Below are 14,439 nucleotides of genomic sequence, written 5' to 3'. Positions count from 1 at the left end.
TAAAAACTCTGTTTTTGCTGTCGGATTGCAGCGGTTTTGCCTCCTGTAGCGCTTCTTAAATGTGTGTTCACTAAAACGAGTATTGGTTTACTTGTTATATAGCAACCGAGCACAGTGACATCACAACGCACCTCGTGGTATGGCCGGACTGAAACGCCGGACACTGGCACACAGCTGCACTAATTTCAAGGGAGGGGGCGGGACTTGGGACTTTTTTGCGTGTGTGTGTGTATATATATGTATGTATGTATGTATGTATGTATATCTATTGGTGAGTGTTACGCTTTTTGCTAAGGCAATTTGCATTGATAAAGTGCAAGAGCCCGAAACATATGCTATTGTCCTTCAATAAATGCTGGTGTGGTGTGCACAAAGTTTATGGTGACGCAGACCTTTTTTTTTTTTTACATTGTATTGCTCGTATGCGAATGAGAGGGAAGCATAGCTTTTCTATGGAGTTGCAGTTAATTGAGCTAGCATGGCGATAGCTGCAGTGATTTTTGCGAATTGCTGTAGTTAAAAGACAAAAAAAAAAAAATCCACTGGGAGCCAGAGACAGGGAATCATATGTTAAAGGTGCAGCTTGTAAGAGCTTAGCAAATCCAGTACTGTTCGGAAGTATGGCTTGCTTTGAAACCAGTATTAGGTTGATTTTCTTATTTAACATTTAAAACATGCTTGTAAAAAGAAACATTCTTTAAAGCCAGCTCATGACAAATTCCTGGACACGTACTTGATTTTCCCTCAGGTGTCTGCTTCTCATATTGCCAATTGTGGCATGATTTATACTTTGACTACCTCCGTATTGGTTCCTGTTATTTAGATCATCGAATGAATTATCTGTATTTGCATATTTCAGTACACAAAGAAGACTAAACTGTTTGGATTATTCAAGGTCACATTGTTTGTTTATTTTAAACAAACTTTGCAATTGGAGTGCAAATGAACTCCCCCCAGTTAAGTATCTATAATAAACGCAACCACCTGTACACATACTAGCGGAATCTCAGGGTGTTATCAACAAGTCGTTACAGTAGATGGCGTTTTAATAGATTGAAGCTTTAACATTTTCTATCCTTGTAATTTCTAAAACAGACACTAGTACGGATCTGTTTCCATTTCAAATAAATAGCATGCAATTTAGCAGAAAGTCTGTAATGAGCATTGTTGCCATTTGAATTCATTGGCACAACGTTAATCACTTTTTAAGCTGCTGTATTTTTTGTTTTGTGTGTGCTAAATTTGCCTTTTGTGATTACAGAATTGAGAGAACACCATATCAAACAGTTTCAGGGCAGTGTTACATAAGTAAAAACACTCTCTTTCACATTGTGCTAAGTAAACATTAAGTGCTGCATGCAGTGTTTGACACGATGCGTGTTCTGAAGTCTTTAGAAAGTATTCCTATGACAGAAACAATGTAGCTGTCCATGGATAACTGAAGCCATTAGCAAACTGTCATGGATAGAAGTGTCACCCATATGATCTAAATTATTTTATAGGAACATTCCAAGCATCATAACTACTACAACGCACTGCAAATTATATGGTGCCAGAAGTGCTCTGCACACCCCCAATGTAATAGATAAGCCGGTTTAGGATGGCTTGACTTCTAACCTGGGGTCCACTGGGTGCTGCTCCATGCCTTTCTGCAGAAGATCCAGCAGAGCAGGGCTGAGAGTAATCAGCTGATGCTCGAAGTCAATGAGGTGGCCCTGTATGGCTTAGATGCGGAGAGCAAACAGAAGCTCCTAGCAGGAGGCTGCGAAGTGGCCAGAAGTAATGCCTGGCAGACCCTCAGATGAGAAGCAAAACCATTGTGAAAATAGTAGGACTACTTAAACCGGTGTGGCACTATAACCACTACAATGCACAATAGTGGTTATGGTGCTTGGAGTGAAAAATTATATATAAAAAAATATGCAAGTAACATTCTTAAATACCATAATAGCCCAAATGTAATATCTCCATTACGAACATGAATTACATGAAAGGTATCAGGTATCACAGTATTATTCCACTCACTGGATTTTTGTACATGCTAGTGTTATAACCTGGAATATGGATAGATTTTAGAGAGATTTTTAGCAAGTGATTTACAGAACATATACAATATTTTTTTGCAATATATTAATTGTTATACCAGTGTTAATTACAACCCTCATACCGGCCAAATCGCTTCTCATGACGCTTTTAGCTGGTTATATTGTGATTGCTTCCTTAAATCCCTAGGCCTGAGAGATATATTGCAGATTCAACACAATATATAAACACGCACACACACACACACACACACACATTACATATTGCTTAAATGATCTACACAATATGATATTTATTCAAATACATATAACGCTGCATTAAGTTATTTTATACCATTTTTGTCGCTTGCATGGAATCAGACATGTGTTTTAAACAAACCATTCTATGACAACGTCAACAAAGACTTTTTTTTTTTTGTTATGGTCTCCAACTATCCTAAGTATTATCTTGAATCTGCCTGGTGGTTTAGGCTCTATACTAGTGTTTAAGAAGACCAACATGTGATGAGACCACAAAGAGGTAAACATATGCATTCTGCCATTTGCATATTTAATGTGGATAAGTTATTTATTTAATGTGAAACAGAATAACATTTTTGTTTGCCAAATCACAATGACATTATCGCATGCTTTCATTTCACTCAACTATTCGGGATGACAAATCCTTATAAATAAAGCTCTGTCTTTGTTTTAACAAAGATTACGTTTAGTGCTTTGTTCCACAATTTGCTAATGCATAAACAGTGTTTGCTGTCTTTTGGATCTCATACACTGGGTCAACAGCAATGTTAGATGGACGAACGAGCCTGACCCCCCACTCTTCCCAGTGCCTCTATCTGGCTACCCCCCAAGTGACAGGCAGTAGCACTGGGATCCTTGGATGCAAGCCCCCACCCGCCGATTCACCAGTAACTGAGGCCCTAACAATGCAATTTTATAAACATACATTCAAGGCAGCTGGCAAGATGAGCACTTGGTACTGGGCCACAAATAGAACTCCCAGAAAACATAAAAATGTGTTCAAATTCAGGAGAACAGTACATTACATAAGACTGTTTATATACAAATACAATAAGACAGTCATATGTGTAGCAATACTTTGAAATCAACAATGTATATTCAAGAATACCACACATTTTTAAATCAAAGTCTTTTAGATTTAGGTCACTAAAAAAATATGAATGCTTTTATGTATGGGTGAACTATTTAAAAACCGAGGTCAATGCATCTATTCATATATGGATTTCCTGTCTTTACTTCAAAAAGCTCTATCTATACTCCATGAAAATCTCCAACTAGCATTGCTAATACAGATGGTCAGATACAGAATATGACTACCATAAAATGTATGGAGCATTAACATCTACAGGAATTAATTAAAAACCTGCATAATTACAGATCAAGATATTTGCAAAAGTAAAACAGAATTGCAACAGTTTGCACTGGGAAAAATCACCAGACAAGTAATTAAACTGAACCTGTAATTCAAATATGATGTGATTGTTTTGAAAATCATTTTTTGACCAGTCAATTTTGTTGCACATTTCGAGCTTAAAGGGATAGTCTAAGCACCAAAACTACTTTCAAATTAAAGGAACACCAGAGTGTAACCAAGGATGTGCTGCGCCAACCAGCATCTCCTCATAGACATGCATTGAATCAATGCACCAATATGGGTAACGTTCAGTGCCCCCATGCAGAGTGTGGAGACGCTGAATGCCATTGCTGCACAGGACTAGAAAGCACCTCTAGAAGCTGTCTGAGTGACTGCCACTAGAGTTGTCAATAGGCAGCAATTTGATCAGCATGCAGGGACAAGCTAAAGACACCAGAACCACTACATTAAGTGGAAATGGTTCTGGTGACTATAGTGACCCTTTAATGATGCAGTTTTTATTTAAAGACTATGCCCCTGCAGTTTTGCTTCGGTCTATGCTACCCTAGCTACACCTCCCTTACTAAGACTCACACAGCTTTACTTTCAATCAGATCTTACATCACAGTGTGTTGACACTAGAAGGTCTTCTGATCCACTAATTGAACTTGAGATATGATTAACTACCTGTGCAATAAAGTGCAGCATTCTGTAAAACATTTTTTTAATTCAAATACTATAAACATTTCAGCATGCAAAAATAAAGCATATTAATTAACTACAAACCTATAAAATACATTAAAGTTGTATTGGTGCCCATAGTGTTCCTTTACGCAAAAGTTGTTTTGGTTCTTATAATGGCTCTTTGCAGTGTAAATAGTTCTTTAGATAATGTTAAACTGTACTTTCCAGTGCACTCTACATACTTTATATATCGGATTCATAATTATGATAGTTACTAACGGAGTATTATAGTCTCATCAGCAAATGCAAAAAATAAATCTCAAATTGTGTTTACTGGACACTGGTGTAAACTTGGAGGAAAAATTAATATGAAAAATATTTTAGCTGTTCAAAGTATACCTTGTCACGTAAACTTTACAGGCTTTGTGTAAACTGCCCAATGCAACATGGTATGAAGAAGGAAACGCATGGTTTTGCATGGTTGCACAACAGCTGGTTAATTGCCTGGGGTATTTCACGTTTAAGGAAAAAGGTTTTAGTTTTATTTTCCATGTCTTGCGAAGACCTTGTATATGTGGTAACTTATCAAATACAGCCAAAATGTTTCAATGTGTGAATCCAATAATACAAACTGCATCTGCCCAAACTGAATTAGTTATATATTGCCAAAATAAAAAAAACAAAACACAAATCTCTAGTCTTGAACAGTTTAGCTCAAGAAACACAAAAAATGCCCATAGAAGGAAAATGAGAATAATACTTTTAAATAGTTCTGTTTTCGCACACAATGTCCTACATACACAACACTCCCCGTCCCACCTCCCTGAAATAGAGGGGGGGAAACAATAGCAGGGGGCTTTCCGTTAAGGATGATAAAAAAAAAAAAGTCTTATACAGCAAGTTGGAAAGATTGTATTCTGTAGTCATATCAGTTAATTTAGGACTGTGTGTTTACCCTTGGAGGCAAAAATATCATGCTGCTCGTGGGTTCCAATGAAAACATTCCAAAAGTTTGATCCCTAAAATCAGAAACAGAACGGTGAAGCCAACATGCTTGTTAGCTTTTGGCTTTTCACAAATCTTGTCCTACGGGCATTGCATAGACACAAACTGTTACTATATTTCCTGTATTCCGTTTAACTACATCCTTAGTCTGCGTTCTTACTTATTTAGAGGTCAGAACATTCATGGCAGTGAGCGCAACTGAACAAATAACAGCCAAACTGATTTTATAAAAATATTACTTTTTTTTTTTTTTTAATTGGATGTGTACGCGTTTGATTTTTACCATGGGATTTATTCATGACACAGTTGAGGGTGTGTTTGTGATAAACTAGCACAATTTGGCCAAAACAAAAAAAATCTACAGGTTGACAGAGTAGGAAGTTTTGACATCAGTTTTCACTTCCCTAAGACCCACTGTTTGGTATGTGGAACCCTGCTAGTGTGTTCCCCCATTACACATTTATTCGCATTCTTCTAGATGCAGATAATCAGGATTCGGTTTGATTTCATTATTTAAACAATGCGTAAAGATCTTGTTTATATAGAAAATACAAATAAATAACATGTCAGTTTGTCATGCAGTGATTTGAAATCTTATTTTGAAAATGCTGGTTGCGAACAACATCAGACAACGTCTGAACTTAAAAAAAAAAAAGACATATTATTGATGCATATAAAATATGACAATGATGAATCCCAGAAAAATGTTTAACTTTACCAATGCTCTGTTTTCTGAGCAACTCTAAAATTACAAAACCCATGTAATTTAAGCTTTTGAATACCAGAATGTGCAGAGTTTCAGAAGTAAAAGCCTGCTTTTTAAAGCTTTAATTAAACCTGCACAAAGATGCAAAGCTGACCAGAGTTTAAAGGAACAATATAGGTACCCAGACCATTTCATCTCATTGAAGTGATCTGGATACAGTGCCCCTGTCCCCTTAACCCTGCAATGTAAAACTTTGGAGTTTCAGAGAAACGGCAATATTAACATTGCATGGTTAAAACGGCTCTAGTGGCTGTCTCTGAAAAGGCAGTGTTTAAATTGAAAAGCCTGCACTAGTTGTTGGAGAACTTCCTACGTCTGTAGTTTTTACTGAATATTATAATCCCCATGATCAATGCTTAGTGAATAACCACTATAACGACTGCTTATACCACCATTCAGTTACAGATGATGCATGGGAGCTGTATTGATACTTACCAGGGGCACGTGTGGCAACTAGAACTGCCAGAACTTACAGGTGAAAGAGTTGGTTGTGGGGTGGGCTGAAACCGTACCCTGTCTAGACAACCACGGATATTATATGGTGTAGGACTGCCATTTAAGTTTCTTACACTGATCAGCCACAACATTAAAACCACTGACGTGTAATGAATAATATGGATTATATTGTTGCAATAGCACCTGTTAAAGGGTAGGATATATTAAGGAGCACGTAAACAGTTAGTTCGTGATTTTCATGTGTTGGAAGCAGGAAAAAATAGGAAAGCTGAGTGACTTTGACAAAGGCCAAAGAGTGATGGCCAGATGAATGGATCAGATAATCTCCTGGGGAAGACAGGATGCACTATGGGATGAAGGCAGGGCAGTGGTGGCAGTGTTATGCTCTGACCGAACGTTCTGCTAGTAAACCTGGGGGCCTGACATTCATGTGGATGTTACTTTGACACGTACCACCTACTTAGGGAGTTCTGCAGACCACGTACACCCCTTCATGGCAATGGCCTCTTTCAGCAGAATAATGCACCCTGCCACAATGCAAAGATTGTCCATTAATGGATTGAGGAACATGACAAAAAATACAAGGTATATTTGACCACTAAAGTCTCTGGATCTCGATCCGATTGAGAATCTGTGAGATGTGTTGGAAAAACAAATCTGATCCATGGAGGCACCACCTCTCAACTTGCAAGACTTAAATGATTTGCAGCTAATTTCTTGGTGCTAGCTGCCACAGGAAATGTTCAGAGGTCTTGTGGAGTCAGGTTTTTACACATAAGAGCTGTGATGGCAGCACGAGGGGGGACCTGCATAATATTAGGCATGTGGTTTTAATGTTGTGACTGATTAGTGTGTTCACAAAGGGAACAGCCCAACACGTTCTTTAAATACGGATTCCAGTATTAACGCATGACTAGGCAGAAGATGTAATATTTGGAGATGAATGGTGCAATCAATTTTCACAGTTCACACTTCAGAGACATCTGTGAATAGCAGATCATCAAATATGTCGGTATGAAGCAGTTATTGTACTGTAGGGAGTCTTCTGCAAGTACACAGAGAAATATAATATACACAGTAGGTGATGTCCAAGTGCCTTCGTGAGTCAAAATACCTCAGTGGAGTCTTCTGCAAGTGTTTACAATGCCTTACTATACTTTATTTCAAGATTTGGTGGTATACACCAATTTTTTAACCTTGTGATCATAAAGGCCAACAAACAACAAAGGGGAGAGATAGGCTGCTTTAAAAACTATGGGCAGTGATTGAAATGCTTTTTTTTACGATTGGTAATGTATTATTCCCACTGACATTTCTCAGAGAAATAATTTCAAAGCTTTAAGTAACTTCCGAGTTTAACAGGTGGTTTGGATGTTCTTTTCCCATTGTTGACAAATTAGTAAGTGGCCATGGTGGTTGGAGTAATTCATTAAACAACCAGTGAATGCCTAGTTCATTTATCTAAATCTATCTTTTGCAATCATGGCAGACCATTTCCTATTCAATAATGTTCGACTTTTGGAACAGTGGCCCGTTTGTAATTATAGATGGCTCGCTAAAAGCAAATATGAAAACAACCATCCTATTGCCATACGGCAATGTATAGTGGATGCATTTTAAAACTAGATTTAAAAAAAAACAAAAAAATTTAACATGAATTGAAAAAGTGTTGAGACATCAAAATATGAAACTATTGTGCAGGGTATGAGAACCAAGCGACTTCTTCACATACAATGAATAGCTAGTAAGCATTCACTCCATCACAATGTTTCCTATATAATACATCTAGAGAGAAAAATAAAACAAACCTCAATAAACACATTTTATGACAAAGACTCACAAGTGAGATATTTTGGTAGAGAGCTCCCTCTTTGCAAAGGCATGGGTTTGTAAAAGTGTAATCTCAGACTTTGCTTTCTGTTTAAAAGTGTGTTTTGATTGAGACTTGAAATGATTTGTTCTCATGTTTAGATTTACAATTAAAACGTACTAACTTTTCCAGAGCACCATTATTGCGAATACAGTCAGGAATTGAAAGTGACTTTTAAATCTAAGGCATAAAGTAGTCTAAGTGGAAACCAATCCCCAACAAAGCTATGTTTCCAGTTTGGTTACTTTGGCCTTAAATCAAAAATTTACTTTGAATTCCCAACAATTCTTACTTTAGTGAATAATCCTGCTTATGTAACTGTTGTTAATGCACTTTGAATTTCATTAAATGTCTTCTGCCCTCCACTATGCCCTCTTCTTTCTTTGATTCAAAGAAATATTGTTGCTTGTTTTCTCCTATCAACTAATAGTTATCACTTTGGGTGACCATACATCATCTAAAATGTACACCTTTCACAGTAACGAGCAGGGAAGTAGCTGCAATATTAGAAGATCACTTTGGGTGCAAGTGAATACAATCAGAGGCTGGCACACAAAAGCCATCATCAATTAAAAAGTCCCTGTTCTCCAGAAACAATGCTGCAATCAATACTGCAGATCACGAGGAAGCCTGTAAAACACGGTTTTGTAATGGGAGTTCTATGGCTGATGCTATCACAAATTGCAACTTTTGGACTCCATCAAAGATGAAAGACAACAAGTCATAAAATCAAAGTAGCCCTACAGGTGACTAATATTTCTCAATTACAGAACCTCTCCAAGCATGGCAGATTCTATCTATAAAGTGAACGATTTGATTTCCTTGTAATCAGAACTCTTTCTGTGTTCTGAAGAACAACAGGCCCTTGTGATGGCCAAGCTTTAAAGTATTGTAGCTTATCAATAAGGCTTATAAATACATTTATACAGATTGTAACACTAGATGTTCTCCAAATGACAAGACATTATTAAGCAAGGAACAGAAGACATGAGCCTTCAATTCTATCAGCTCTATGTAATGCAAGCATCACGGTTCATAAGGACAAGTATGGTTCTGCAACAAAGGTTTTAAATAGTTTTTCGACTTGTACTGTCAAGATAACATGTAACAAGCCTAGATTTCGATACAAGAGAATGAATCTCATTACAAGGATACGGACAAAGATACTACCCCCCCTTTTCCAAATAAACCAGCAATTAGAATAGGAAAGGAACATATTTTAAAACTATTCTGCTGGTTTACTGGATTTTCTTTTGCAGAACAGAAACGACCAGATTCTATTTTTATTTCAACAAGTATATGAAACGAGAAACTATTTCCCAAAATGTGGTTATGGTGTTAATAATAGATTTAAATATATTTCACAAAAATAACAGAGCTTAATCAGATTTCAGAATAAAGAGGATGATAAACGGGGAATGTTAATACAATTTTAACGTTTGACTGTCCAAGGCAGTTCAGGAGCTGTGCAGTGTCTTCATGTATGATAAGAATGCTTCTGGTGTATTCACATGACAAAAAGAAAGAAGACATTTGTATATAAAGATATAATTAATTTCACGACACAAAAAAACAATAATAAATTATCAACACTTATTTGTTTAACCAGTGAGATGGCTCATTTGGTTAACAATGTAAACCTTTTAAATTAAACCTATCATTAACAAATCATATGAATGACAAGTTCACTGTCAAGTAGAAATAGATTGTTGTGGCAAACCCAGCCACTTCTGACTTATATGTATCGTATGTTGTCCATAGGCTGAATGCATACTGCAAGTTGTTACCTGTGATAATGCTATGTACAGCCGTTCGCCGTACGAATATGGGCTCCCCAAGTAGACCACACCTTCACCAGTCGTGTGGCACCAAGTAACCGATTGCACTCCGGGTGCAATCAGTATTTAAAGGCTCTCCTTGGTGGCCGCCGATCGGCTACCGACCATGCGGCGGTCGGCCATCTTGGATCCTTTGTCTCTGCAGCGGTGTTCGGTCGTCGAGAGCCTGGAACCGAAAACGGCTACTCAATGATTCGAACACCGCTGGACTTCCAGAGCGGTGTGGAGTACCGCGTTTAGTACATTATGTGCCCCATACATATTCGGTACTTTTAGACCGAATTCCCTGTTTGGATGTATTTTGTGCGGCGTTCGGTTAGTTTAGCTGGGATCGGAGCGGTATTCTCACTAAATGTGCCCACCGACCCCAGCTATCTACCGAACGGTCATTCATCTAAAAGCGAGCTGTAATGGATAAACTACAGATTTCTGTATAAATTGTCGGTTTTGCTCCACGAGGGGATAATCCACTTAATCGTCCATTTTAGTGGGAGTATCCCCCTCGTGCAGCAATGCCTGTTGGGATAATTGCAATGCCTGATGGGAGAAATCCCCTGTAATAACTGTAAGGAAACCCCTTGCACGGGGAACTGCATAAATACGGAAGTCTGTGAATAAAGCGAGTTAGTTGACTCCCAAACTGTGTTTCGTCCGGTTATTGGGAGGATGGGGAATATTGCCGTGCTTTCTGTCTTGACTGTGGATTTCCTGAGGATACCAACGGATATCGTGGACTAATATTGGTGGCAGCGGTGGGATCCGAACCTTACAGCCGAAAAACAGAGTTCGTGTAACTGGAACTACCGAACGAGGAAAGCAAAGGCAATTCGTATGGAGATTGACTATACCATACTAAAGCGACAGACGTTAAAGGAACTACTGGAAGCCAGAGGGAAAGTAGCCAGCAGCAAAAACAAGGCGACGATCATTGCCGAGCTGATGGAGGGAGACCAAGCCCGCAGCGCTACCCCCCCGGTAGTTATGGAGGAAACACTCTATGAAAGAGAGATGAGGACCAGGCTAGCGTTTTTGCCGCAACCGGTATCAGATGCCATGTTAAATATGGTAATGGCAAATGTGCAGGAATACGTTATGGCACACAGCCCGCAACACACCCTGACTCGAACCGAGTCAAACCCAGGGTCACTCTACAACCCAGTAAAGCCCAAGATCCCGTACCAGGCCTTCAGGGCTTTTTGCGAGGAAAAGGACGAGATAGACGGGTACTTGCAGGACTTTGAAAGACTGTGTGATCTGCATGAGCTAGAACGGTCCGTATGGGTGCAACTGCTAGCAAGCAAACTAGCAGGTCGGGCAGCCGAAGCGTACCGTGCTGTACCCAGTGAGGACAGCAAAGATTATGCCAAAGTAAAGCGTGCAATCTTGGAGAGGTATGCCATTACCCCGGAGGCATACCGGCGCAAGTTCCGACACTTACGCAAACCAGAGCGAGATTCGCACGCCGAATGGGCACACAAATTAGATCAAGCCTCCCAAGGGTGGATCCAGGCCAGCAACGCCACCACCATGGAGGAATTGCGCCAGCTGATGTTGCTGGAACAATTTTTTAATGGACTATCCCCGGAGACGCAAGAATGGGTACGGGATAGGAAACCCCTTACCCTAACGGAAGCGGCTAGATTGGCCGATCAACATTTCGATGCCCGGAGACCCCAGGGACCCGTAGCCAAAAGCTACTCCCGACCCCCAGGACTACCTAGCGCTACAACACCCCTAGCACCCACCGCTGCCCCGTTCCGTCCCTCCCAAGGACAGATACCGCCACCGTCCAGATACAACGGGCGGGCAAACATCCAATGCCATTCCTGCAAACAATGGGGGCATATGGCCCGAGAGTGCAACCAGAATCGCAGCCGGCCCGCCTGGAATCAGGGCCGTCCAAACCCCGCACCCAGGGCGGCTGCTCACCATTACCAGAGGGACCCCGCCACTCAGGATGTATGGAGTGTGCAGGCGGAGGAACCTCTGGGCATATTGCACGAGGTCATGTCGGTCCGAGCCACTGATAACCGGCAACATCACCGACAACTAGTAACTCTGGAGGGAACCGAAGTGCAGGGTCTGCGAGATTCGGGAGCTACCTTAACCCTGGTAGCCCCCCATTTGGTTTCGGAGGGCACGCATACCGGCGGATCAGTGGCCGTTCGGGTAGCCGGGGGAGCTGTATACCGGCTACCCACGGCGAAAGTACATTTGAACTGGGGTGCGGGAGAGGGGACAATAGAAGTGGGACTAATGCAGAACTTACCAGCAGATGTTGTGTTAGGGAATGATTTGGGTCAGATGACCTCTGCCTTTGTTCCTCAGGCACCCTACCAGGAAGCCCATCCGGTAACCACACGACAACAGGCACGCACCACGGCTACACCGATACACTCTGAGGCTCAGGTAAGAGACCACGACCCTCACCCGACTTACATATCCTGGGATACCCCGACTACCTTTATCACCGAAGTACAGACCGATCCCACTCTACAAGTCTATAGGGACCGGGCACAAGCTGTCCAGGCCGGGCTAGAGGGGGAGCATTTCACGTGGGAAAAAGAGTTACTGTACCGTGTCACGGCCAAAGACGTGGGGGGGTCCGTCACCTTAACGAACAAACAACTAGTGGTACCTCGGAAGTATAGGCAGGAGCTGCTCAGAATTGCTCATGATATCCCCTTATCAGGGCACCTAGGGATGACCCGTACCCGGTACCGCCTAACGCACGCGTTTTTCTGGCCCGGAATCTCACAGGATGTGCGACAATATTGCACGTCCTGCGACGTCTGCCAGAGAGTAGGAAAACGAGGGGATCGCCACAAGGCCAAGTTATGTCCCCTTCCCATTATCGCCGAACCCTTCAGCAGGGTCGCAGTCGATATAATAGGGCCCCTGCCAAAACCCAGTCCTTCGGGGAAGAAATATATTTTAACTGTGGTGGACTACGCCACCCGATATCCCGAAGCGGTAGCCCTCTCTAACATTCACGCTGAAACCGTGGCGGAAGCTCTCATAAAAGTATTTTCCCGAGTAGGGTTCCCCCAGGAGATAATATCTGACCGGGGCACCCAATTTACTGCTGAGGTTACCCAACAGATGTGGAAAGTGTGTGGCATTAAGCCCATAGTCAATTCAGCCTACCACCCCCAGTCCAATGGACTATGTGAACGCTTCAATGGGACGCTGAAGCAGATGCTTCGGACGTTCGGGGAGACCCACAAAGACTGGGAGAGGTTTCTACCTCACCTGCTCTTTGCGTATAGAGAGGTTCCCCAAGAATCGACCGGGTTCTCCCCATTCGAACTACTGTTCGGGAGGAGAGTACGGGGACCTTTAAACTTAATTAGGGAGCACTGGGAGGGGGAGAGTATCGCTAGCGAAACCCCTATAGTATCGTACGTACTGGAGTTCCGAGACCGACTGGAGGCGCTAACCCAGGCCGTACACACCAACCTCCAGGCGGCCCAACAACGTCAGCGGCGATGGTACGATAGGGGAGCCAGAGACCGCAGCTTTCAAGTGGGGCAGAAGGTTTTAATTTTAAAACCTGTCCGCGCCGATAAGCTGCAGGCCATCTGGCAAGGCCCATACCAGGTAGTGGAGCAGCGATGCGACACTACCTATGTGATTGGCCCCTGCTCCGGGGTAGGGAAGAGACGCATGCTTCACGTCAACCTGCTCAAACCCTACCACGAGCGGATAGAGGATGTGACGGCAATCTGTGCCTCAGCCATGGAAGATCAGGAGAACTTACCATTACCTGATCTGCTAGAACAGGAAGAGCCGGTAGAGCCCTCCCGGGGGGTTCAACTGGGGGAGCGGCTAAGCCCTCGTGAGCGTGCCCAGATACAGGCGCTGATCGTAGCTAAAGGGGCTACGTTCTCTAATGTACCTGGGTACACTCCGCTGGCCACCCACCGGGTTGAAACCCCGGGACAGCTACCTATGCGGCAGGCCCCATATAGGGTCCCGGAATCGGTCCGGACTCATATGAAGGCCGAGCTGGATGAGATGCTGCAGTTAGGGGTTATCGAGCCCTCCGATAGCCCCTGGGCATCGCCGGTAGTCCTGGTACCTAAAAAGGACGGCACGACCCGATTCTGCGTTGACTACCGGAGGCTGAATGACAAGACCGTGTCTGACGCCTACCCGATGCCCCGTATGGACGAACTGCTAGATAAAATGGCACGGGGCCAGTATCTCACTACAATTGACTTATGTAAGGGATACTGGCAGATTCCTTTAGCCGATGATGCCATCCCCAAGTCGGCGTTTGTCACCCCGTTTGGCCTGTACCAGTTCAAGGTCATGCCCTTCGGGATGAAAAACGCTCCGGCTACTTTTCAGCGGATGGTAGATCGACTACTGGACGGCTTCCAGGACTATGCCTGTGCCTA

General features: G+C 42.2%; 1 protein-coding gene across 2 annotated transcripts in view; it reads right to left on the bottom strand.

Annotated features, from left to right (window-relative positions):
- MINDY3 (MINDY lysine 48 deubiquitinase 3) overlaps positions 1-14,439 on the bottom strand; it is a 286,417-nt gene that overhangs the window by 25,103 nt on the left and 246,875 nt on the right. The window lies entirely within an intron of this gene.

The sequence above is a fragment of the Pelobates fuscus genome, chromosome 4 (assembly GCF_036172605.1).
Source record: "Pelobates fuscus isolate aPelFus1 chromosome 4, aPelFus1.pri, whole genome shotgun sequence".
Classification (NCBI taxonomy): domain Eukaryota; kingdom Metazoa; phylum Chordata; class Amphibia; order Anura; family Pelobatidae; genus Pelobates; species Pelobates fuscus.
The sequence above is the reverse complement of the archived record's forward strand: the minus strand, read 5'-3'. Positions and strand labels throughout refer to the sequence as shown.